At 41.4% G+C, this 26,804-nt stretch overlaps 1 long non-coding RNA gene across 1 annotated transcript; it reads right to left on the bottom strand.

Moving 5' to 3' along the window:
* Nucleotides 1–17,125: 17,125 nt before the first annotated feature.
* LOC127308351 (uncharacterized) lies at nt 17,126–21,116 on the bottom strand. The gene is made up of 2 exons (XR_007856451.2): nt 18,193–21,116; nt 17,126–18,119 (listed from the first exon to the last, which is right to left on the bottom strand). It is a non-coding gene; the product is annotated as an uncharacterized lncRNA (long non-coding RNA).
* Nucleotides 21,117–26,804: the final 5,688 nt, after the last annotated feature.

Here is a 26,804-nt window from a genome sequence, read left to right as displayed (position 1 = left end):
GAAATATATATATTTATCCCCAAGAATATGTTCAGATATATATTGAAATATATGCACAAATGATATGTGCAAGGTATGCCATGCGCGCATGCACACTATTTGTATATATATTATGAGGCAACTTAATCAAATGTGTTTTCATTCGAGAGAACTTGTCAAGATTCAAGTTAATTAATTTAGCAGCGCTAATTAGTTGGTCGCCTGCTTGATGCGCAATTTAGTGTCGTTGGCCTATATATATGTAGGGTTTAATTAGGGTTTAGGATTTAGGATTAGCTAGCTAGGGTTTTAGGGGTAGGGTTAGGGTTAAGGTTAATTAATTAGGGTTTAGGGTTTAGGGTTTAGGGTTTGGGGTTTGGGGTTTAGGGTTTAGGGTCTAGGGTTTAGGGTTTAGTGTTTAGGGTGTTTAGGGTGTACGTTTAAGGTATAATTAGGGATCATGGATTAGGGTTTTAGGGTTTAAGGTTTAGGGATCATCGATCGAGCTAGTGCACAGACACATTATTAGAGGCACCCGCGCCTTTGCGCATAAAGTGCATGCGTATATATATAATAAGTGTCTTTCTTGGCCACCAACAATATATATAGATCGAGAGAGAGATTGAAATATATATATATATCCCCAAGAATATGTTCAGATATATATTGAGATATATATATATGCATGAATGATATGTCCATGGTATGCCATGCGCGCATGCACACTAATTGTATATATATTATGAGGCAACTTAATCAAATGTGTTTTCATTCGAGAGAACTTGTCAAGATTCAAGTTAATTAATTTATCAGCGCTAATTATTTGGTCGCCTGCTTGATGGGCAATTAAGTGTCGTTGGCCTATATATATGTAGTGTTTAATTAGGGTTTAGGTTTTAGGGTCTAGGGTTTAGTGTTTAGGGTGTTTAGGGTATATGTTTAGGGTATAATTAGGGATTAGGGTTTTAGGGTTTAAGGTTTAGGGATCATCGATCGAGTGCACACACACATTATTAGAGGCACCCGCGCCTTTGCGCATAAAGTGCATGCGTATATATATATAAGTATGTTTCTTGTCCACCAACGATATATAGATCGAGAGATAGAGATTGAAATCCCCAAGAATATGTTCAAATATACGCACACACATGAATTATTAGAGGCACCCGCGCCTTTGCGCATAAAGTGCATGCATATGTGTGTTGTTCTGGCCACCAACGATAGATCGAGAGAGATAGATAGATTGAAATCCCCAAGAATTAGAGGACCCCTTGCATAAGTGTTGGCCATCTATATATAATATGAATCCCAATAATGTTCATACATGATAGGGCATATGGTGTGAAGCAAATTTTTTTCGAGAACTTGTAAAGATTCAAATTTATCAGTACTAGTGCACATTAGAGGACCCCCTCTTACACGTGTTGGCCATCTATGTATAGTTTGAATCCAAATAATGTTCATACATGATAGGCTATATGTGAATCAATTTTTTCTTCCAAGAACTTGTCAAGATTCAAATTTATCGGTGCTAATGGAAACTAGTGCGCACTAGACGAGCCCCTTGCGCAAGTGCTGGCCATTACATATAGTTTAAAAATCAAGAATGTTCATACATGATAGGCCATATGTGCAAAGGAATTTTTTTCCCGTGAACTTGTCAAAATTCAAGTTTATCGGTGCAAATGGAAACTAGTCCAAAAAATTACATAGAGGTCCAAGAGAACTAGACAATAACTAATAGGACCTGCAACTTTACAAAAAGGACCCCAAAACATATAGCGGAAAATCAATCGAGTCCTTCTGTACCGCACATCAGATCTCTGCTCCGCATCCTTTCCAGCAACTCCGTCGCCGAGGACGCACCACTTGGGACAGTGTCGCCGGTAGTCTCCAGGACGAAGGAGAAGAAGGGCCTCAGCAATGGCACATTGGCTCTGAGAAGGGCCGCTGAAAGGCCAAGATGTTCACGGGCAAGACGTATGACGCCGTCGTATGCCCCGAGCTTGTGAACGTTAGCAGCTTAACTTCCCCATTGACCAGATTTGAAGCACTGACCAAAGCAAGCCTCACCGTTAGCGCCATCACCTTGATGGCACCAGATCAGGGTTTGGCCGGCAAGATCCGCCAGATTCACCGTAGGCCAGATCTGAAGCCGATGACGAGATCCCCGACTACATTGCGCCATTCTGCTCATGGGAAACACTGGATCTAAGCTTACAACAAAATGAACTCCCTCGGATCCAAATTAACTGACTCAACTTTGCTTATCTAAATATGGATGTATCCACACATGTTTTTACTCGAGATACATACACGTCTAAGGAAAGTTGAATCAATTAATTTAGTTCGGAGGGTGTACGATATACAGAGAGAAGTTGGCCTCGTCTCCGGCCGGCGAGGCTGCCGGAGAGAAGGGGAGAGGAGCCAGGGGAGTGGGAGAGACTCGAGAGAGAAAGAGAAGAGAAAGAAATGAGAGCTCCCTGGGGAAGAACATTATTTTTGTCGTTCTGCTCGTAGCTTGAAACTGAAAATTTCGGTCGCGCGCCAAATCATCCCGCCGCATCCATTCGAAAATCCCGTGACCAGTTTTACCCTTTTAACCCTGGTCCGGAAGCTACAACCCACCGACCATGGAGGGCTCATTCGGTAACAATGAAATATCTTGCCTAGATCCCGAACCCTCCCCACAGGCCCACACCCACCCACCAACCATTCGCCCCATTAGCTCAAAAATACTCTCACACGCCAAAGCTCTGACTCTCTACAGTACTAGATCTGCTTCGCCGCCGGCATACTCCTCCACAGCCTAGCCTTGATCTTGTTGGCTGTCCACCCACCTGATCCGCTCCCCCGCCGCCCTCGCCACCGACGGATCTGCTTCACCGCCGACCTCGCCACCGACGGATCTGCTTCACCGCCGACCTCATCCACAGCGTAACAATCAACGCCTTTCCTATCGATGCACCGGATCCTCTCCAACGGAACCGTGTCTACTTCACCGCGCCCCCCCCCCCTCCACAGAAGCCGATCTATTCCACCGACTACCTCGGCGCAGCGGCTGTATCAACTTCACCGAATCCCTTGCCAGCCAACCAGATCTGCTTCACTAATGCTCGCTTCTACTGAAACAGGGTCGACTCATCGTCTCCCGCGTTCACCGCCGCTGGAATGCAAGTTGCCGCCCCCGTCCACCCCGCCGCAGCTTGGTTAGTACGCTGGCCCGTTAGATCGCGGTGTTTCTTTAGCCATGTTTTGTGTAGTTATTTGCATATCTCATATGCCATTAAATTTCTTGATGTGTTACTTCGCATGAAGTTCGTTTAAATATTGTACAGTACCAAAGCATTATCCGGTCGCTACCATCCTGTTCATTCTACTAACACCTGTGTGCATCCACATATTTATAGGGGACTGATACGTCTTCGACGTATCGATAATTTCTTATGTTCCATGCCACATTATTGATGATATCTACATGTTTTATGCACACTTTATGTCATATTCGTGCATTTTCTGGAACTAACCTATTAACAAGATGCCGAAGTGCCAGTTGATGTTTTCTGCTGTTTTTGGTTTCAGAAATCCTAGTAAGGAAATATTCTCAGAATTGGACGAAATCAACGCCCAGGGTCCTATTTTGCCACGAAGCTTCCAGAAGACCGAAGAGGAGACGAAGTGGGGCCCGAGGCAGCCAAACCCTAGGGCGGCGCGGCCCCTGCCCTGGCCGCGCGGCCCTATGGTGTGGGCCCCTCGTGACGCCCCTTGACCTATCTCTTCCGCCTACTTAAAGCCTCCATCGCGAAACCCCCAGTACCGAGAGCCACGATACGGAAAACCTTACTGAGACGCCGCCGCCGCCAATCCCATCTCGGGGGATTCAGGAGGTCGCCTTCGGCACCCTGCCGGAGAGGGGAATCATCTCCCGGAGGACTCTACGCCACCATGGTCGCCTCCGGAGTGATGTGTGAGTAGTCTACCCCTGGACTATGGGTCCATAGCAGTAGCTAGATGGTTGTCTTCTCCCCATTGTGCTTCATTGTCGGATCTTGTGAGCTGCCTAACATGATCAAGATCATCTATCTGTAATTCTATATGTTGCGTTTGTTGGGATCCGATGAATAGAGAATACTTGTTATGTTGATTATCAAAGTTATGTCTATGTGTTGTTTATGATCTTGCATGCTCTCCGTTACTAGTAGATGCTCTGGCCAAGTAGATGCTTGTAACTCCAAGAGGGAGTATTTATGCTCGATAGTGGGTTCATGTCTCCGTGAATCTGGGGAAGTGACAGAAATCTCTAAGATTATGGATGTGATGTTGCCACTAGGGATAAAACATTGGTGCTATGTTCGAGGACGTAGTTACTGATTACATTACGCGCAATACTTAATGCAATTGTCTGTTGCTAGCAACTTAATACTGGAGGGGGTTTGGATGATAACCTGAAGGTGGACTTTTTAGGCATAGATGCATGCTGGATAGCGGTCTATGTACTTTGTCGTAATGCCCAATTAAATCTCACAATACTCATCATGATATATATGTGCATGGTCATGCCCTCTTTATTTGTCAATTGCCCAACTGTAATTTGTTCACCCAACATGCTGTTTATCTTATGGGAGAGACACCTCTAGTGAACTGTGGACCCCGGTCCAATTCTCTATACTGAAATACAATCTACCATCGCAATATCGTTTCTACTGTTTTTCTGCAAACAATCATCATCCACACTATACATCTAATCCTTTGTTACAGCAAGCCGGTGAGATTGACAACCTCACTGTTTCGTTGGGGCAAAGTACTTTGGTTGTGTTGTGCAGGTTCCACGTTGGCGCCGGAATCTCTGGTGTTGCGCCGCACTACATCCCGCCGCCATCAACCTTCAACGTGCTTCTTGGCTCCTACTGGTTCGATAAACCTTGGTTTCATACTGAGGGAAAACTTGCCGCTGTACGCATCACACCTTCCTCTTGGGGTTCCCAACGGACGCGTGTTGTATGCGTATCAAGCTCTTTTTCTGGCGCCGTTGCCGGGGAGATCAAGACACGCTGCAAGGGGAGTCTCCACATCCCAATCTCTTTACTTTGTTTTTTGTCTTGCTTAGTTTTATTTACTACTTTGTTTGCTGCACTAAATCAAAATACAAAAAAATTAGTTGCTAGTTTTACTTTATTTGCTATCTTGTTTGCTATATCAAAAACACAAAAAAAAATTAGTTACTTGCATTTACTTTACTTGATTCATCATGTTTCCTTTTAATTTTACCACGAAAGACATACCGGTAGGACGTGGGTCTATAATTGGGAGAAATAATATAGAAGAATTTTTCAATCATGTCAGTACCGTTGAAGATTTTGAAGATAGACACTTGGTAGAACTTGCTCCTACCTATGAAATTGCCGCTGCTGCTTTAGTTCGTATGATGGAAACTAAATTTGTTAACCTCAATCCTATAATCCAACACATGTTTCTTACACTCGGTGATATGGAAGAAGGGGAAAAGAAAGACTTTGTTTTAGAAACCCTTCTTAGAGAATTTGGTGGTATAGCAAGAGAGGCTAGAAAGGTCTTTGCTAAATATAATATGCTTGGTTCTTATACCAATTTTGTTAGTCTCTTTGAAAAGATGGATATGTATAGAATAAAGTACACTAATAATATTAATGATGGTGGGGAGATCAAAGCACCAATACCATGTAAGCTCCTAGCGATGAATGATGCACTAGAAAATAATTATGCTTGGCTTGTTCCTGAAAATTTGTTTGATGAGAGTAGCAAGCCCAAGACTAATGAAAAGGGGGACGCTAAAACTTATGTATCTAATATGCTATGCCTGGTTGAGAAAACTCCATACCCCGCTGAAGATGCACCACCCTCCGATAATACTTGATACACACTTTCTGCGCCTAGCTGAAAGGCGTTAAAGAAAAGCGCTTATGGGAGATAACCCACGTGTTTTTACTACAGTACTTTGTTTTTATTTTGTGTCTTGAAAGTTGTTTACTACTGTAGCAACCTCTCCTTATCTTAGTTTAGTGTTTTTTTGTGCCAAGTAAAGTCATTGATAGAAAAGTTCATACTAAGAAACAGATTTCTTTGCTGTCACGAATCTGGGCTGTTTTCTCTGTAGGTAACTCAGAAAATTATGCCAATTTACGTGAGTGATCCTCAGATATGTACGCAACTTTCATTAAATTTGAGCATTTTCATTTGAGCAAGTCTGGTGCCTCGATAAAATTCGTCAATACGAACTGTTCTGTTTTGACAGATTCTGCCTTTTATTTCGCATTGCCTCTTTTGCTATGTTGGATGAATTTCTTTGATCCATTAATGTCCAGTAGCTTTATGCAATGTCCAGAAGTGTTAAGAATGATTGTGTCACCTCTGAACATGTTAATTTTTATTGTCCACTAATCCTCTAATGAGTTGTTCTAAGTTTGGTGTGGAGGAAGTTTTCAAGGATCAGGAGAGGAGTATGATGCAACATGATCAAGGAGAGTGAAAGCTCTAAGCTTGGGGATGCCCCGGTGGTTCACCCCTGCATATTCTAAGAAGACTCAAGCGTCTAAGCTTGGGGATGCCCAAGGCATCCCCTTCTTCATCGACAACATTATCAGGTTCCTCCCCTGAAACTATATTTTTATTCCATCACATCTTATGTGCTTTTCTTGGAGCGTCGGTTTGTTTTTGTTTTTTGTTTAGTTTGAATAAAATGGATCCTAGCATTCACTTTATGGGAGAGAGACACGCTCCGCTGTAGCATATGGACAAGTATGTCCTTAGGCTCTACTCATAGTATTCATGGCGAAGTTTCTTCTTCGTTAAATTGTTATATGGTTGGAATTGGAAAATGATACATGTAGTATTTGCTATAATGTCTTGGATAATGTGATACTTGGCAATTGTTGTGCTCATGTTTAAGCTCTTGCATCATATGCTTTGCACCCATTAATGAAGAAATACATAGAGCATGCTTAAATTTGGTTTGCATATTTGGTCTCTCTAAGGTCTAGATAATTTCTAGTATTGAGTTTGAACAACAAGGAAGACGGTGTAGAGTCTTATAATGTTTACAATATGTCTTTTATGTGAGTTTTGCTGCACCGGTTCATCCTTGTGTTTGTTTCAAATAACCTTGCTAGCCTAAACCTTGTATCGAGAGGGATTACTTCTCATGCATCCAAAATCCTTGAGCCAACCACTATGCCATTTGTGTCCACCATATCTACCTACTACATGGTATTTCTCCGCCATTCCAAAGTAAATTGCTTGAGTGCTACCTTTAAAATTCCATCATTCACCTTTGCAATATATAGCTCATGGGACAAATAGCTTAAAAACTATTGTGGTATTGAATATGTACTTATGCACTTTATCTCTTATTAAGTTGCTTGTTGTGCGATAACCATGTTCACTGGGGACGCCATCAACTATTCTTTGTTGAATATCATGTGAGTTGCTATGCATGTTCGTCTTGTCTGAAGTAAGAGAGATCTACCACCTTATGGTTAAGCATGCATATTGTTAGAGAAGAACATTGGGCCGCTAACTAAAGCCATGATCCATGGTGGAAGTTTCAGTTTTGGACATATATCCTCAATCTCATATGAGAAAATTATTAATTGTTGTTACATGCTTATGCATAAAAGAGGAGTCCATTATCTGTTGTCTATGTTGTCCCGGTATGGATGTCTAAGTTGAGAATAATCAATAGCGAGAAATCCAATGCGAGCTTTCTCCTTAGACCTTTGTACAGGCGGCATAGAGGTACCCCTTTGTGACACTTGGTTAAAACATGTGCATTGCGATGATCCGGTAGTCCAAGCTAATTAGGACAAGGTGCGGGCACTATTAGTATACTATGCATGAGGCTTGCAACTTGTAAGATATAATTTACATGATACATATGCTTTATTACTACCGTTGACAAAATTGTTTCATGTTTTCAAAATCAAAGCTCTAGCACAAATATAGCAATCGATGCTTTTCCTCTATGGAGGACCATTCTTTTACTTTTATTGTTGAGTCAGTTCACCTATTTCTCTCCACCTCAAGAAGCAAACACTTGTGTGAACTGTGCATTGATTCCTACATACTTGCATATTGCACTTATTATATTACTCTATGTTGACAATATCCATGAGATATACATGTTATAAGTTGAAAGCAACCGCTGGAACTTAATCTTCCTTTGTGTTGCTTCAATGCTTTTACTTTGAATTATTGCTTTATGAGTTAACTCTTATACAAGACTTATTGATGCTTGTCTTGAAGTACTATTCATGAAAAGTCTTTGCTTTATGATTCACTTGTTTACTCATGTCATATACATTGTTTTGATCGCTGCATTCACTACATATGCTTTACAAATAGTATGATCAAGGTTATGATGGCATGTCACTCCAGAAATTATCTTTGTTATCGTTTTACCTGCTCGGGACGAGCAGAACTAAGCTTGGGGATGCTGATACGTCTCCGACGTATCGATAATTTCTTATGTTCCATGCCACATTATTGATGATATCTACATGTTTTATGCACACTTTATGTCATATTCGTGCATTTTCTGGAACTAACCTATTAACAAGATGCCGAAGTGCCAGTTGCTGTTTTCTGCTGTTTTTGGTTTCAGAAATCCTAGTAACGAAATATTCTCGGAATTGGACGAAATCAACGCCCAGGGTCCTATTTTTCTACGAAGCTTCCAGAAGACCGAAGAGGAGACGAAGTGGGGCCACGAGGCAGCCAAACCCTAGGGCGGCGCGGCCCCTGCCCTGGCCGCGCGGCCCTATGGTGTGGGCCCCTCGTGATGCCTCTTGACCTATCTCTTCCGCCTACTTAAAGCCTCCGTCGCGAAACCCCCAGTACCGAGAGCCACGATACGGAAAACCTTACTGAGACGCCGCCGCCGCCAATCCCATCTCGGGGGATTCAGGAGATCGCCTCCGGCACCCTGCCGGAGAGGGGAATCATCTCCCGGAGGACTCTACGCCGCCATGGTCGCCTCCGGAGTGATGTATGAGTAGTCTACCCCTGGACTATGGGTCCATAGCAGTAGCTAGATGGTTGTCTTCTCCCCATTGTGCTTCATTGTCGGATCTTGTGAGCTGCCTAACATGATCAAGATCATCTATCTGTAATTCTATATGTTGCGTTTGTTGGGATCCGATGAATAGAGAATACTTGTTATGTTGATTATCAAAGTTATGTCTATGTGTTGTTTATGATCTTGCATGCTCTCCGTTACTAGTAGATGCTCTGGCCAAGTAGATGCTTGTAACTCCAAGAGGGAGTATTTATGCTCGATAGTGCGTTCATGTCTCCGTGAATCTGGGGAAGTGACAGAAATCTCTAAGATTATGGATGTGCTGTTGCCACTAGGGATAAAACATTGGTGCTATGTTCGAGGACGTAGTTACTGATTACATTACGCGCAATACTTAATGCAATTGTCTGTTGCTAGCAACTTAATACTGGAGGGGGTTCGGATGATAACCTGAAGGTGGACTTTTTAGGCATAGATGCATGCTGGATAGCGGTCTATGTACTTTGTCGTAATGCCCAATTAAATCTCACAATACTCATCATGATATGTATGTGCATGGTCATGCCCTCTTTATTTGTCAATTGTCCAACTGTAATTTGTTCACCCAACATGCTGTTTATCTTATGGGAGAGACACCTCTAGTGAACTGTGGACCCCGGTCCAATTCTCTATACTGAAATACAATCTACTGCAATACTTTTCTACTGTTTTTCTGCAAACAATCATCATCCACACTATACATCTAATCCTTTGTTACAACAAGCCGGTGAGATTGACAACCTCACTGTTTCATTGGGGCAAAGTACTTTGGTTGTGTTGTGCAGGTTCCACGTTGGTGCCGGAATCTCTGGTGTTGCGCCGTACTACATCCCGCCGCCATCAACCTTCAACGTGCTTCTTGGCTCCTACTGGTTCGATAAACCTTGGTTTCATACTGAGGGAAAACTTGCCGCTGTACGCATCATACCTTCCTCTTGGGGTTCCCAACGGACGCGTGCTGTACGCGTATCAGGGACCCATTCATTTGCTGCCAACTGTTTTTGTACTGCATGCTATTCCTTTTATAGTCATGCTATGGGCATTTCCAATCTGGTTGTTCTTATACCACGTCATTAGCTCACCGCTAGCCGCTAGCTATTTTCTCGTGTCTACTATTATTTTACTGCTTTTATAATCATGCTACGTGCATTTCCAATCTGCTTGCTCTTATACCTCGTCTTTAGCTTATAGCTATTTTTTTCCATGAATGCTCCTGTCGCACAACTTGTATAGTTATTGCTGCGTGCATGTCTGGTCTTTGTATTATCGTAGACTAACTTGTCAATGTTATTTTTCCTAGGGATTGATCATGCGAACCACTTATTAGAATATCCAACATTAACAGCGGGGACACTAGGGAAGGTTGGAATCTGAGTTCTTGGTTGGTAACTTTGGCAGTTTACTTCCGTTATTATCTATAACTTATATGCATTGTTCCTTATGCAAGAGATAAACACTTGGAACCCTGCCATAGCAATGCCATCCATGCTTTACTATGTTTCTGCATATTTGATATGCTTGTCTTGGAGCAACTGCGAAGGTGATTTCAACCTGACATTTGGTCATTCTTAATTCCAGTTTACTTTATGTGGAAAACCTTGGCATTACCCTACTCTAAATCTGAATGTCTGAAATTCGTATCTCATGCAAAGCAACATCTAGTTGGTTTTAATCGATATCCGTAAATATTGGCTTATTCATTTGGCAGCTCAAGTTTTTTGTTATTTGAAACCAGCTGACTTGGTCTTAAATGTGATATCTAAACACAGATTAAGGACAATGGAGCAGAGGATTAGCATTTCACTTGATGGCTGAACCTAAAATGACAGCATGTCGACCACGACTAGTGCACGCAAGAGAAGGACCTGCAATGAGCCAGTATGTTCTGCTACATGCTGTTATCTGATCTCTACATTGCGTAATACATGTTTGAATAGTTAATTGTTGTAACTATTTTTGCAATATTACCAGAATGCAGTTTTAGTGAAGCAGTCATCATTAGAAGATAGTCGCCAAAGAGACCCTGTGCAACATTATGATGTAAGTCTGCTTAGTACAAGTTCCATACATTGTCTTATTTATGCAACTTGTTATTATCTTATATCTACATTGCATAATAAATGTTTGAATAGTTCACTGTTGTAACTATGTTTGCAATATTACTAGAATGCAGTTGTAATGAAGAAGTCCTTAGTAGAAGATAGAGCGCAAAAAGGTTCCGCGTGAGCCTATGCAACGATATAATGTAAGTCTGCGCTTAGTACTTGTGACTATCTCATATCGACAATGCTTAATACATGTTTGCATAGTTCATCGTTTAATCTTTTTGCATTATTATCAGAATGCAGTTCTGATGAAGCAATCTTCATTAGAAGAGAGGCCCACAAAAAGTTCTGATCTTTGTTCTGATGCATCCTCTCATAGCCGTCAACCTAGACCATTCTTTTCATCAAACAGTGAACATCTCAAGGTCAGAACTTTATAAAAGACATGGTATTGTCGCTTTAAGGTCTCGTAGCTGATATGTTGACCAAGAGTACACAAGATTCAATCAAGGCGATTGCCAAATGTCAACATGTTATTGATGATGCTAATAGAAGTCCTCAATGATTCTATGTAATTTTTTTATTTGGGCACATTAATTGCCTTGTAATTTTCCTAGTTATTTTATTTGTGTATGTAATTGTGTGTATCATTGATATCAGATTTTAGGCTCATGAAATTTAATGCAAGTTGACTAGTCAAACAACCAGGGTCCTATAACAGATTGGGCCGGCCCATTAACAGTAGTGTGGGACCCACTTTCATTTTGGGCCTACTCACTTACTTACCGGGTGCCCGTTACATCAGAAAGTGGGACCCACTGTGCTTTTGGCCCGGCCCACTGCCTTGTGGGGCGGGCCCACTTGCTACATGATGGACCCCACATACTAAATGGGCCAGCCCTTTAAGAGGAAAGTGGGTCCACTGCGTTTTGGCCCGCCCACTAGCGTGTTGGGCCGGCCCACTTGCTATATGGTGGACCCCACATATTAAATGGGCTGCCCTTTAACAGAAAGTGGGACCCACTGTGCTTTTGGCCCGCCCACTATCTTGTTGGGCCGGCCCACTTGCTATATGGTGGACCCCACATACTAAATGGGCCGCCTTTATCCTGGGAAGTGGGACCCACTGTGTTTTTGGCCCGCCCACTATATTGTTGGGCCGGCCCACTTGCTATATGTTGGACCCCACATACTAAATGGGCCGGCCCATTAACAGAAAGTGGGATCCACTGTGCTTTGGCCCGCCCATCGCTTGGTGGGCCGGCCCATTTGATCTAATGTGGACCCCACGCACTAAATGGGCCGCCCGATTAGCAGGAAAGTGGGACCCACCTGCTAATTGGGCCGGCCCAATAACTTCTTGGGCCGGCCCACTTGCTTTAAGGTGGACCCCACTTTGTAAATGGGCCGGCCCGATAACATGAAAGTGGGTCCCACATGTTTTGTGGGCCGGCCTTTTTGCCTGTTGACCGGTCAAACGAGTGCATTCGGCCCAGCCCACATGCTTAGTGGGCCGGCCCATTAATGTTTTGACCAGTCAACCTTAGAGGTTAGGCCCGGCCCACGTAACTAATGGACCAGCCCAGCTATATAGTTGACCGGTCAAACTAAGTCAGCTGGCCCGGCCCGCAAACTTAATGGGCCGGCCCGCTTAAGACGTGGCAGGCCTCGTGTGGGCCTACCATCTACCACGGGGTTTCAGCGGTTAACGCCGTTAACTGCCAGTTAACGGCGTCTGCCACGTGGCAGTTTGCATGACGTCAGCAGTCAACGGGCTCCCGGAAACACTTCTGCAACGGTCCGATTTTCCGTGGCGGAAGGGCACCCAAGCGCGACGGACCGAAAAATACGTGGTAGGACTTTGCCTGACGCAGTTTCGACAACAGAACCCATATCGTCGGGTTAGGCCCATAGGCGACGAAAAATACCCCTTAGCGGACGATTTTGAGACGTTGCCTATCAGAACTTTTTCTTGTAGTGATATATCATCCTCCTCTCTTGACCCTTGAAAACTTCCTTCACACCAAACTTCTCATAAACTTCATTAGAGGGGTTAGTACTCAAAAAACTTTAATCCACTTTAGTCCTGTAGTGACACATTGCAAGAAATCAATAAAACATTAGCTACAGCTCTCCACGTCTAGAAAGCCTTGCTTAAAGTCCACAAGAGACAATGCAAAAAACAGAGACATAATCTGTCAAAACAGAACAGCCAGTAAAGACGAATTTTTAAGAGGTACTTCCGTTGCTCAAATCAGAAAACTCAAAACTAATGAAAGTTGCGTACATATCTGAGGAATACGCATGAAAATTGGCAGATTTTTCTGAGTTTCCTACAGAGATACCTACTCAAATTCGTGACAGCTAAAAATCTATTTCTGCGCAGAAATCCAAATCTAGTATCAACCTTCTGTTAGAGACTTTACTTGGCACAACATGCAATAAAATAAAGATAAGGAGAGGTTGCTACAGTAGTAACAACTTCCAAGACACAACAAAACAGTAGCAAAATAAAGACATGGGTTATCTCCCAAGAAGTGCTTTCTTTATAGCCATTAAGATGGGCTCAACAATTTTAATGATGCACTCGCAAGAAATAAGAGTTGAAGCAAAAGAGAGCATCAAAAAGCAAGTTCAAAACACATTTAAGTCTAACCCACTTCCTATGCATAGGAATCTTGTACACAAATAAATTCATGATGAACAAAGCGACAAACATAAGAAGATAAAACAAGAGTAACTTCAAAAGTTTCAACATTTAGAGTGGTGTTTTAGTACCATGAAAATTTCTACCACCATATTTTCCTCTCTCATAATAATTTTCAGTAGCTTCATGAATAAACTCAACAATATAACTATCACATAAAGCATGTTTTTCATGATCCATAAACACATAATTTTTATCAAGCTCAAAAATAGTGGGATTAAACTTCCAGACCCACTTTTATCAATAATATAGCAAGGTGATTGATCATTCTCAAGAGATATGGGACTCCTAGATAAAGTCAAGAACTCTCCAATCCCATTTTCATTAGTAGTACAATTAATATTATCAAGTAACATAGGACCATCATCTAGAGCTTTATCATAAACACTTGCCAAGCAAAACTCTTTAGTACCATGCATTTCGACATCAGGCACAAACAAGGCATTATCATAAGATTTATCAAAATAGCAGGGATTATCATAGATAACAGTAGCATAATTATTCTCACAAGTTTTACTCATAGGTACTATTTCAAGAGAATCCACAGGAACATAACATTCATCCTCCTTTGGTAAGCATGGAGGACAATCAAATAGTGTAAGAGATAAAGAGTTATTCTCATTAGAAGGTTGGCATGGGTAGCTAATCCATTCTTCCTCCTTTTGTTCATCACTCTCCTCTTCTTTTTCATCCAATGAGCTTTCAGGTTCATCAATTTCTTCCTCTTTTTCATCCAATGAGCTTTCAGGTTCATCTATTTTTTCTTCCACAGGTTCCTGCAAATTGTGAGTGCATTCTTGTGCATTAATGAGTCTCTCTTTATAATCAATGATATAAGGATTATCGCTGTAACTTTCTACGCAAAAATTAAGGATAGAAGAGACATAATCTTTAAGGTCCTTACAAACAACACAAGTTTCATAATTTTTAACCATGAAGGATTCGATCTCAGAAGCTCCCATAAATAAAACAAATTGTTCTACCTCTTCGAACCCAAGATGAATATAGTTATTCCAATTATAGTTCACTAGTCGACAACCCGTGCCCGCACGGGCTAGTTTATTGAACTTCGATGTGTATTTTAGGTACATAGATCGTATGAAACTATGTGAGGTATGCATTCTAAACTCAATATAATAATATTTAAAAACATGCTTTTATCTCTTCAATTTGGGATTTACTTCTTCTCTAGTATTTATGTTTTAAGCGCACTCTTATACACAAATATTTATTTAAACTATTTCACTTATACACAAATATCTATTTAATTTAAACTATTTAAACTCAATTAGTGGAAGAAGTAATCTTGATCACCCCTTGTAAAAATAATATTTGCAAAAATGTCAATGTTTTCTTCCGTTTGTAAATTTACTTACTTTTTTTTTGTCTTTGTAGGTATGAAAATATATATTAATATAAGAATGATTTTTTCTTAGCTAATATTCGACAAAAATAATCGATAGTTTTGACGTGCAGTACTTTCAAACTGATACTATTTTTTCAGCCGCATCAGGAGTATTACTGTAGAGAATGCTACTTCATCGGATGAAATGACATTGCACTACTGTTAGTGCAAGCTAAATGTTTTGTTGCTTTAGCTATGTATATTCCGTAATTAAGAATGTCTAAAGTATCTATAGTATTTATCAGTGATATTTATATGATACAACAGTGACCAATTCTTCATTGCAAAAAAAATATCTCATATGTTATTACCTTGTTTGTACATATAATAATACACATATATTATTACCTTTTTTATACTTCTAAGAACATCGGTTGCTGAATATACTGATATATTTCTATTCGATAAGAAGCCTAGCAGGGACCAAATAATGCATGTGATTTTTCTAATGCTTATAAATAGATGTTAATGATATATTACTCAAGACTAAGCATTTGTTTGGGGATTTTGTTTTGTAAGAAAGAGCGTAGCTTTATGAAAAATAACTTTCTATGTCTGACATAAATCTCATTCCATTGTATACTATGACACAACGTAAAATTCAGTCCCCTTGCTTTTCTCATTAACTGATTGAACTAAACAGCAAATTTCTTCTCCTATACCATATTTCTCCCCCAAATCAATCACATCAAAATCATTAGCTGGAAAGAACATCAAAATAAAAAAAAATAGATATCAAATTCTTACTACAGTACCTGAAAACCATATGAACGTGTTGTCCTGCCCAGTCCAGCAACCATTGGTCTTTCATCAATTTCATCACATTTTATATGCACTAGATGACCCGTTGCGCTATCGCGCAAAAGGCAAAGTCAAGTCAGAATTAAAATTATACGTTTTAGTTTATTTTAATATTAAGAATTAGTCCAAAAATTAACTGTTTTAGTATCTCACATTCACAATTTTGTACGATTTCGTATTATTTTTTCAATGCTTTTGTATAATCTCCTCACCAAATTATTGTTACTGTAGCAGAAGAGGTAGTACAATAAAAAAAGGATAAAAGGACAATTACTAATCCCAAGAAAAATGTATCTACTTCAAGAGAAAAGGTTTGGTTCAAGATTTTATATATACATTAGAAAAATACATATATAGAAAGTTAAGTAAACAATATAAGTATATGTACAAATTCACTGGTAAATGCATAGGCTTTACTCTCATGACAACAAATGTCAAAGAGCTTGATTTTCCTTCCGAGTCAATTCATCTCAACAAAAAAATATAATCAAACTTTTTCATCGACTGCCAAGATCTGCTCCTCACAACGTAATCTACGATGAGAAAAAAGTCAAATAAGTATTTAGTTTTAGCGCCTAACATTGCTCTCTATTGACTTTGTTCTAACACAAACAAATCTAAGGTTAATCACATGATTATTTATGCAATATCACACTTAACTGATCAATAGATGTAGAATCTATGATTTCTTATAGCGATGCAGGGCATATTATGACATATTTTGTTTCAATTGGAAAAGGAACAAGAGAAACAAAACAATTGCTAAACGTAGTAGATGGTTTCGTAATCATATGGAGCAGGTTCAGTTCCACAAAATGACTAATTCGCAGAATATGAACGCAAATGGCATGTTTCAGCTTTAACCAACTGCCAGCCAATAAAAATATGAAGACCTTCATGAAATGATCAGAAATCAAATATCAGTCGTTGTACCAGCATCTTTGTGCTTGGTATGAAAATAATATCACTATATCAATATTCTGAAAAAAGAAAAAGCAATAATAATCAACAAAGCTGAATTCAAAGAAGAAGGGGTACAACTGAGCAGCATACATATCACCGAAAATCCCAGAGAAGCAATAATAATCAACAAAGATGAATTCAAAGAAGAAGGGGTACAACTGAGCAGCATACATATCACCGAAAATCCCAGAGACCAAAACAAGAAATACATGCTGATCGATGTAACAAATCTTAGTTCGGTCGCCTTTATTATTTTATTACTACTCCTGCTGCCCTAGCGCCACCGGCATTCCCGCTGCCCTCCCGCTCGAGCTCGTCCCCGGCACCTCGCGCCAGCGGCCTCCTGCTGCCCAAGCTCGCATCCGCCTCAAGGAGGCCGGTGCATCTTCTTCTCCATCTCGGGCTGCCGCAACTGCGCCCATGCGTCCACCTGAAGGAGTCGATCGTTGCTGGGCCAGCTTCTCCTCCCGCCCAGGCGGCCACAACTGCAACCTGCTCCTGTTGGGCCAACCTTTCCTCCCGCCATTCTGCACACCATACTGTTCCAAACGAAATCAATGTCTAAAGGTTGTCAAGCTCAAAACTGTGCAGTGGAACGAAGTCCATCTGGTTTGATGCACTCTAGGACTGAAGAAATAATGTCTGCAGTGGAACGCATGGGAGCTAATGATGAGTACAATGCCTTCCACATGGAATTAACTGCATCAAAAAGATTGAGAAGCATATCAGTAAAAAGGGAACAAATGAAATGGCATAGAGATTCTCACTTGTTAGGGTTGCTGCATAACTGGTACTTCACCTAAGGCATTTGGATTGCATCAAAAAGAAACAAGAGGAGAAACATCATGTTTTGACACATTTTAAACAAGAGGGGTATAATTTTTGTTCTATCTAATTACACTGATTCATAATTCATGTAATTTTGGCCGTAGATATCATCTTGAACTCCCGAAGTCAACACATCGTTATTGCCAACTTTCCTCCATAGAATTATGGTTGCCATGTTTTATACGTATAATTATTGTGCCCATCTTTTATCTGAAGTTCTGAACTATTATTCCTGTCTTTCAAGTTGTGACATTGGAGCTCACAGGCTGCTTCTACATGGGGAGGGAGAGGTACCAGCTCGACCTGCACACAGGTTGGAAGCACATTCAACAAAAGCACCATCATGGACAAAAGGGGATACCAATCTCAATCTCACCACAATCTGCTGCATAAAAATCAACCGAGATTCAACCCAAGGCACACCGAACCTGCAAACAGTGGCATCGATACTTATATTATGTAGTTTCAGACTTTCTGTTTTACCCATCCACAAAAGCAATCTTTAGATTCAGTTGCAAGCTCAAATCTGAAAACACCACGTGAATAGATAAAATCCACACATTTGTATTCATTTATTTCCTAGAACTAACAGATCAATAGGACCTCACGACCAAAGATCTAGCACCAGACCAAAATATATACAACACAAGCAAGACATAAAACTGATGTATATGCCAAGGATCTAGCACCATAACAAGAATATATACGACGCTGAGCACAGACTTATCAAAAACCCCACCACAATGACATCAAGAGAAGGCGCTCGCACGCCGTGTCGAAGGCCACACCCACCTTTTCAAAGTGTCTCATTCCATTATAAATTCACAGCTGAATTAACGTTGTAATATGATGGCCCAGAAATCAACATATACTAAACTGGCACTCTTTTGACAGTTCTATTGAATGCTCTACAGATTGCTAAAAAAATGAACAGAGAACATACAGGTGGACTGGTGGAGTGACACAGAATGCGCTCGCCCGCCGCGACAAAGAAGGCCTTCCACTAAATGGCAGTTTAGTTTTCGTTAATTTGTTTTAGGGATATCAAGCATGTCCATTCATTGGTTAGATCAACAGAAAACTTGCGGCGATGTAATCAATCAAGCAGTCTTTTTCGCTATGTAGCTTTGCATTAGCCAACTACAGTATTGTCTTACTATTTGGATACCTAAGCTATTCAGAAAAATTATTTCAATCATGCATTCAAGATTTGTAGGCATAGCTAAAAACCATTAGACCTATTCACCAATCGCGGATAAATTTCATCAAGCTCTTCATACCTTATTCTAGCTGAGCTCTAATATTTCTAAAATATGACCATGCTTTTTAAAGGCAGTAAGGGGTCCTAAAATGTTCTACCCCACACTCTGGAGCCTAAGCAGGCGCCTAAGCACCGAAAGCGGACAAATTTGGAAGACGCTGTGAGGGGCGCCTCATCAGCTAAGTGTCCCAAAGCAGACGTCTTAAAAACCATGAACATGACAAATTAAAAAATATGTCAAACAACATAAAAGCATAGAACAAAGTACTCTATTTCACAGGAACATCTTAAATGAACTCAGAAGGTTTATTTTAGAGAAACACTCAGATACTCTATTGGTTGCTCTCACGTGAGAATCAACTCCTATAAATCTGTTTTATTACCATATAGCAGAGACGTCACCGAGAGCACACCAAACAATATTGTAACCTTGAACTTGGAAAAACTGGACAGTATCCTACTGGAGAACTGAATATAAAACATAACAGAGAATAACAGAGAAGACAGTTAGGCGCCTTGCACCACTGTCTCAAATTCTCGAGTCTGCGCGGCATTTGGTAGTCAATCTAGGTCAGAACTGTTTGTCCAGTAGTCGTGCAAATGTAAAATTTAGTATACTGTTTGTCCAACTGATTATTAACGAACGGAGTACTGTTTGATTTTTCTCTGCTATTGTTTCAGGAAGATAAGTATGCGACATATTTGAATTCAGTCCAAGTTCTCGCACTAATCCTTCAGCTACAAAGGCATGAAAAACAGTGGAATGAACAATAGAATTAAAATCTACTAATCCCCATTGATGGCAGGAAATTTAACCAAGTATTTTTGTTTGCAGATATAACAATAATATTATTTTTTCAAGAGGAAGGAGAAAGGAAGCAGAGCACATAGCACAAGCTTGGAGAGGTAGTGGCAGTGAGAGCACATAGCAGGAACAATGATACATTTCCGGTGGCATGGTAAATATAGCAGGAAAAAGAGTTGGCAGAAAAGAGAGGGGATACACATATTAGTATCAGTATACATACTGTATAGCAAGAAGCTCAAATGCGGGTGCAACATCCAAATTAACTGGCGGGAAGTGCATGAAGAAACATACTTATGATGGTTTTTTAGCCCAGATTAACCTAATAGCCAAAAGCCTAGTCAAAACAGGCACCCAATATTAACCTAATTAAGATAGAAATCTGATCTGAAATACACAAAAATTTCTGAATGTTTACGTGTGAGTCAAGCACAGATCATAACATCATATTTTAGGTTGTAGGACTGCAAGACTACATGCATGGAGAAGGATTGATAATTTTTCATTTTAGAAGCCACACTAAAACATGTACAACTTAATGTATGTGTAATTATCCCACAAACATAAAGGACAAAGGAGGTACACACTCTCCAAGATAACTCAAAATAGAAAGAAGAGGCACACACACTCCAAAGTTACTCACAGCCAGGGATGGCAATGGGGCTGCTCCCCACCGGGGAGTGCTTTCTCATCCCCATCCCCATTAAACAATCGGAGAGACATTTTTCCCATCCCCATCCCCATCGGGTATGGGGCGGGGATCAGGTTCCCCATTAAAACGCTAAATTCAAATGATCTTTTACAGAAAACTGACCCGAACCAAATTTGAGGCCTTAGGGACTTCCCCTATAGTTTTATGTGAAGAAAGTATTTTGGAAAATAGTAGGTGCAAATAATTTGATGTAGAAACAGTCAATAGGATCAAATGCATATTACATTTTTATGAGGTTCATAGAAATCATCATGTCATAGAATACTCTTAAAACAACTGAATTTTAGCTACTTGCCCAGAAGTAAAGTCATATGTATGTGCTCAAGGTATTTACCAAGAAAATGAAGAGGCTTTAAATTTCCACAATATATACATGCTTACACAGCACCAAAGTACCCTTCCTCACTGGCACGATCAACAATATGATAACCATTAGAAAACCGAGTGCTGCCATTAGAATCCATAGAAAGCGATAGGTACGGTTGTGCAAAACTTTGGTCTATTCGACGGACCAGATCATGTAGACTGTTGAATCCAACTACAAAGGTATCAAACTTCAAGAGTTTCCCAAATTAAATCACCAGAACCAGGATGGACAGTATACCTGTACAAAATCCAGACTCCAGGCTAGACTGCATATCAATGGCTACAACCAATATGAAGAGAGAGGGAAATGACAAAGCTGCAAAGAACAATCTGCATAGATACCTACAGAGAACACAACAAAAGATGCAAATCAGTGTGAATAGATAATTAACAAAGGCATGATAAAATATATCTACATAAGGGACTATAATTAGTAGGATTTACATAATTTGGAAAACAAGAAGGAAGTGAAATCCCGCGAAAAATTGAGCAAAGAACATAAGTAACTACACGCAGTCTGCTTCATTTGTTGTTGCTGCTCACTCGACAATCGACACCCCTTGTGGCTAAAGGAAGTTGGACCAAGAGCAAGGGACAAAGACAATAGTCACCAAGAGTCGTGAGGCATCCACGTTGATGCTCAGCCCTTCGCCACTTCCCAAATGATAATGACTCTACCATGGAAGGCTGGCATGGACAGTGAGCAAGGGGCTAGCAGGAAAATGGTGAGCCAACGGATGTCGTTGCAGCATGGCCGGTGAACATCACGCTGGCGCCGGCGGTGGAAGACGGAAAGAAGCAAGGGACGGTGGCGATGAAGCTTCCTCCAAACATTGAAAACACCGAATGGAATTGTGAAACTGCACGGACCGTCAAACCAGCTCAGACCACACCATCATATCATACTATTTGTCAACAGTCTAAAACAGACTTGACCAGTTAAAACGGCGGCCAACGGTCCAGGTTGAGGAAAGTGTAAAACATGTCTAAAACCGGGAATGGCCAGAGTTATCTACCATCAGGGAATGTATCTGCTGAACACAGCATATTAGCATGACATGATATGAGCAGGATGCATAAAAAATGTGCCTGACCACTGAAAGTGAAAGACTGATATAGAGTGGCAATATAATTTTACTTACAAAATTCATATTTACGAAGCATGTGAAATTGTATATACAGATGGAATAATTAATTAATTTTAACAATGCATTTAATGGAACTATACATTCCTTAACATATCACTCACAAAAAAGATCAATACAATCGTGCTTGCTACATTTTCGTGGTTAGATAGCCTGGGCAAGATCAAACAAAAAGGGACCTTTTCCTCACCAAACACATATCATGAACTTATGTTATCCTCTTCAAAGACACGTCGAGCTTATATCTCACTTCCCTTCAGCGAATACAGCTATCCAAAAGAATCACTACAGAAGGAAGAACAAGGATGACAAAATAAGCAACTGGGAAATAGCAACTACCTAGCCATAGTGAAATACAAACTACTAACTGTGCAACTCTTCACCAAACAGCGAACAATGGATAATTTGTCATTCAATATCAGTAGTCAATTGCTATTATGTAAACCCAGAGTAAGGGATATTCTATCGTGTTCACAGTCAACCAGCTGGACTAAGCACTGAATATAAGTAACGTCCAATAATCCTGATGGCGAAAAGAGACTGAACAAAAAGCTTCTACCATGTACTATTTTAGGTCATGACTGGTAGTTTGTACACAAAATAATCTACAAGATTGACAAGCACCCAATCGCTAACAATATCAACATCTCGGTAATGAGTCCAACATCATAATGCATTTACAGCTCGGACACTTGCACAAATCGACAGCCGAACCTACCGCTCCCCTTCCCACCCTTCAGTAGGATCTTACCGTTAAAAGTGAGAACTTGGATTAGAAAAGAAATACCATTTGTATGGCTAACTAATAATACATAGAAGACCATTGGATTTGTTTCCATGTGAAGAGCATGGTAATCCATACCTGAGGTCACCCGCCCCCTCACGCTGCTAGTTTTGAGTCAGAATGTTGTACGTATTCTTTGGAAAATTAAAAACCGAGAATTCAAAGGGAGATGTGTTAAAACACATGCATACATAGCGGGTGCACAACAAAACACTAAAAACCCTACACCGTAGCCAATTAGATAACTGAAGCATCATGCAACTTTCATACATTAGAAAAAAGGCTTTCAATTAGAAACATACATGAAAGCAGACAATCCTAATCAAGAAAGTGATCCCACCTATACCTACAATGTGAACTCAGCGACCAAACCAATTTGAGCTAATTCACCACTGTACAGCTGATCCAAACCACCGGTACCAAAATTTTAATCCCCTTACTAATGCAGGCCCAGAAAAACTTTGTCCGTTGAAAGAAAAATTGATTCAACTATGCCACTTGTATTAATGAAGCACGATTATTATGACTAAAATGAGGAGGCAATTAGGAGACCTCTAGTCCAATTACACCAAAAGAACAAGGGCAACTGAGAACATATAATTTTCTGCGGTCCTACTTTAATGCAATTTCAAAATCAACAGGAACAAAAATAAGGTACACAAAGGCATATCAGCCATGGTACTATGGTAAAAGAAATGAGGGAATGAACCCAAAACGAAGATATGGTAGCTTGTATGCGCACGCGAACCTTTAGTGGCACGCATCGTCGATAAAGTACCTGTGCAAGAAGATCATGCAGGCCAAAAGTCCTACATGAGTCAGCACAGCGGAAGGAGCTCATCGGGGAATTTTTCCAGCCTAGTTGGACACCAAACATAATAAAAGAGAAGACCAAATGAGTGTAAAAAAGGGATATGAGATTGTACCCATTACAAAAATTACAACGCGAAGGGATATCTACAAAGTTATAATTTTTCCTAGAATAAATGGAGCTAATTTCCTAGGACATGTCTGCAGAGCATTCAACATAACTGTAATCATAAACTGATTCATGAAGGACCCAACTCGAGAAAATGAATCTCAATTTATTAATGAGATGGTAACACTAAAAATCCACGAGGTGGCTAACTACCTTAATTTCATCAGCAATCTCCTTTGGAGCAACCTTTTTGTTAAAGTAATCGGTCTGTTGTAGGGTCTTCTTTTGGTCCTGTGAGTGGCACATATAGGTAGTTCGTCAGAAAAAACATCTTCAGTAAGGAGGAAAAGGTTGCCATTCATATCTCTAAAGCCCACTGAGAAGAGAAGAAGGAAATAAGCACCTCGGCATAAAAAGAGCTTGTTTACCACCAGCTGGACAATGGCAGCTGAACCCAGAAACAGCAGCATGGTTTCTATCTGCTTGAAATTCCTGTCAGCTGCAGGGACACAGCCAGATCACCTAATTGCTGGTATTAGAGAGTGTGAATTGTCATCCGCTATAAAAGCATGTGATTAAGGGCATGATTAATTAACCAATGATGCAAAGTAATGCAAACATACTACAAATACTTTGAAGCAACATATTTTTTCCATTTTCAAATGTGTTAATACACAATAATCCTGTAACCCATCTCTACAGCCATCTTCTATTTTGAAGTCTGAATTAATAATTTTCTCTTGCCACTGGATATGCGTACCTAAAGCCAAGAATAGTTGTATGACTATTGTAAAAAGGGCAGATCTAGTTGATAGGTTTTAACAACCCTCTCTACAAATAAGTATCAACCCAAGAAATAGTGAAATGCAATGACATGTTCAAATTACAGTTTCAAAATACTCACCTCATTTTTGTGAGCTCTTCTACCTCTTTGTTACTACAACCTTGAGTGCAACCAGAGAAAGACAACATATAAACTTCGTAAGTAACTGAAGGAATACGAAAAAAGAGCATTTTGGCGAAGTATCCTAATTTTTGGCTTAACCAAATCTTAGTTTCAGCTGTAAATCTCAGAGATGCATAATTTAGTCCGTACCACAGTTTCTAAATCTTCTTAGGTAACTATTGTTTGCTAGCCTACCATCAATGCATCAATTCAATAGATAACTGAACCAAAATACTTTAACCCCGACAAAATACACTGGTAGAAGATAATCATGGTAGTCTGCTCAACGGAATGTAATATAAGTTGTTAGTCTTTTTTTCAGCATGAGCAAAGCTGTCAATGTAGCAATAAGATGTATACAGTTATTTCAAAATGTACAGATGCGAAAAAAGCAAAACTGAGTAAAGTTTATATGGAGTACATTGCAATAACAAAATATTATTGTAAAAGCAATTGGAATGATGCATGAGTGCGGTCACATAAGGTATCTAAAAATAGCTTTCCTATATATGGATAGGAAGAAAGCCATAATATACTCTACATATTGGGATTGGGATTTGGGAGCAGCTCACCTCCATCGATATCCTCACCTATGAGCGAGGAAAGAAAAAGATGTAGCCCGCTCTGCTCCTCCTTGCTCTCCATCAATCTCCACAGCCGAGACCAACAGTGGCAACGTCTGAAATGAGACATGCTCACCGTTGCTACAACCGCCACTTCCCAAACCTTGGTTGTGACCTTAATGCCGCCCCTGCGCAGCACAGTCAGCCCGCACCGCTCCAACTCGCGCCGGATAGCTGAGCATCATGGAGAGGCGACCACCTGCTCCCGTCATGTCGTGCCCCTCTCCTGCTCCCTTACCCTGCTCGCCGTCAGCCCCTTCCAGTCCGTCTGCCCCCACTCGCTGCCAGTCCCTTCCAGTCCACCCGCTGCCGTCGAAGCTCCTGCAGCGACCGCCGCCACCCTTCAATTCCCCGCTCCCACGGCAGCTGCACCGGACCGGAACCACCCTTCCCCATCCAGTCTGACCCTCCCGGAAGACTTTCATCCAGCTCGCCTGCGGGTAGAGAGGCATTATAAACAATCATAAACAGCAGTAACCAAGCAATCCAAGCAGCCAGGTCGGGCTTCTTCTCCAATGGCTTCCTGCTTGCTCAACTCTTCAATCAGGTGGAGAAAGCCAATCCTAAGGGAAGAAAATCAAACTGAATAGATCGGTCTAAATTGACATCAAATGAACCCAAAGACAGGATCGAAACAATTACATCAACCAGCGTCACTAAGCTCATGCCATCAAAAACATCCAACAGAACAAAGCTACTAAGAAGCCATGCCATCTACGCCGGACTCGTCCAGTCGTCCTCCTCCGGCTGAGGCCGGGTCGTCTCCCCTCCCAAAAATTCCAAAAAGGATAGAAAGGAGGCAGAGCACAACACACCTCCTCCAGCTCGACGAGAGCCACCGCCCTCCTTCCGCCGGATCCTCCTTTGGGTCAACGCCACCCCAAGCCCCTCCTACACCTGGTGCCGCACCTGCTCCTCCACCTCCGAGCTAGTGTCGCCCCTCGCTGCTCCGCCGCCTCTGTCCCAGCGCTGCTGCTCGAACTTCCTTCAGGCGGACATAGTGCGCCAGGGAGGAGGCCGGCGAGACGCATCTCGAGGCGGCGCACCTCACCAGTGCGAGGGACTCGCTGATGCGCCGCCGCCCTCCTCTGGTACCCGCTCCCGCCCGTCGACCCGAGGCGGCACCCGCCCACCTCCTCATCGCACGACGACGCACGCGACCGGCTGTCACCTGGAGGAGCCACGGCGGCGACGACTGACGCGGCATCCGCGCGGCGACACCCGTGACCGGCCGTGACCGTCGCCTGCCGGCGCTCCTGCGCCCCGCGGCTGCTCTCGGGCCCGCGCTGCCGGCCTCCTCCGCGACGTGCTCTTGCAGAAGACCAGGAACGGGCGCGCCGCCACGGTTGGGGAGGAGGAGAGACGAGGATTGGGGAGGAGAGGGAGGCACTGGATTGGGGAGAGAGCTGTCGGTAAGGCCTAGGGTT

This window comes from Lolium perenne, chromosome 1 (genome assembly GCF_019359855.2).
Source record: "Lolium perenne isolate Kyuss_39 chromosome 1, Kyuss_2.0, whole genome shotgun sequence".
NCBI lineage: Eukaryota > Viridiplantae > Streptophyta > Magnoliopsida > Poales > Poaceae > Lolium > Lolium perenne.
The sequence above is the reverse complement of the archived record's forward strand: the minus strand, read 5'-3'. Positions and strand labels throughout refer to the sequence as shown.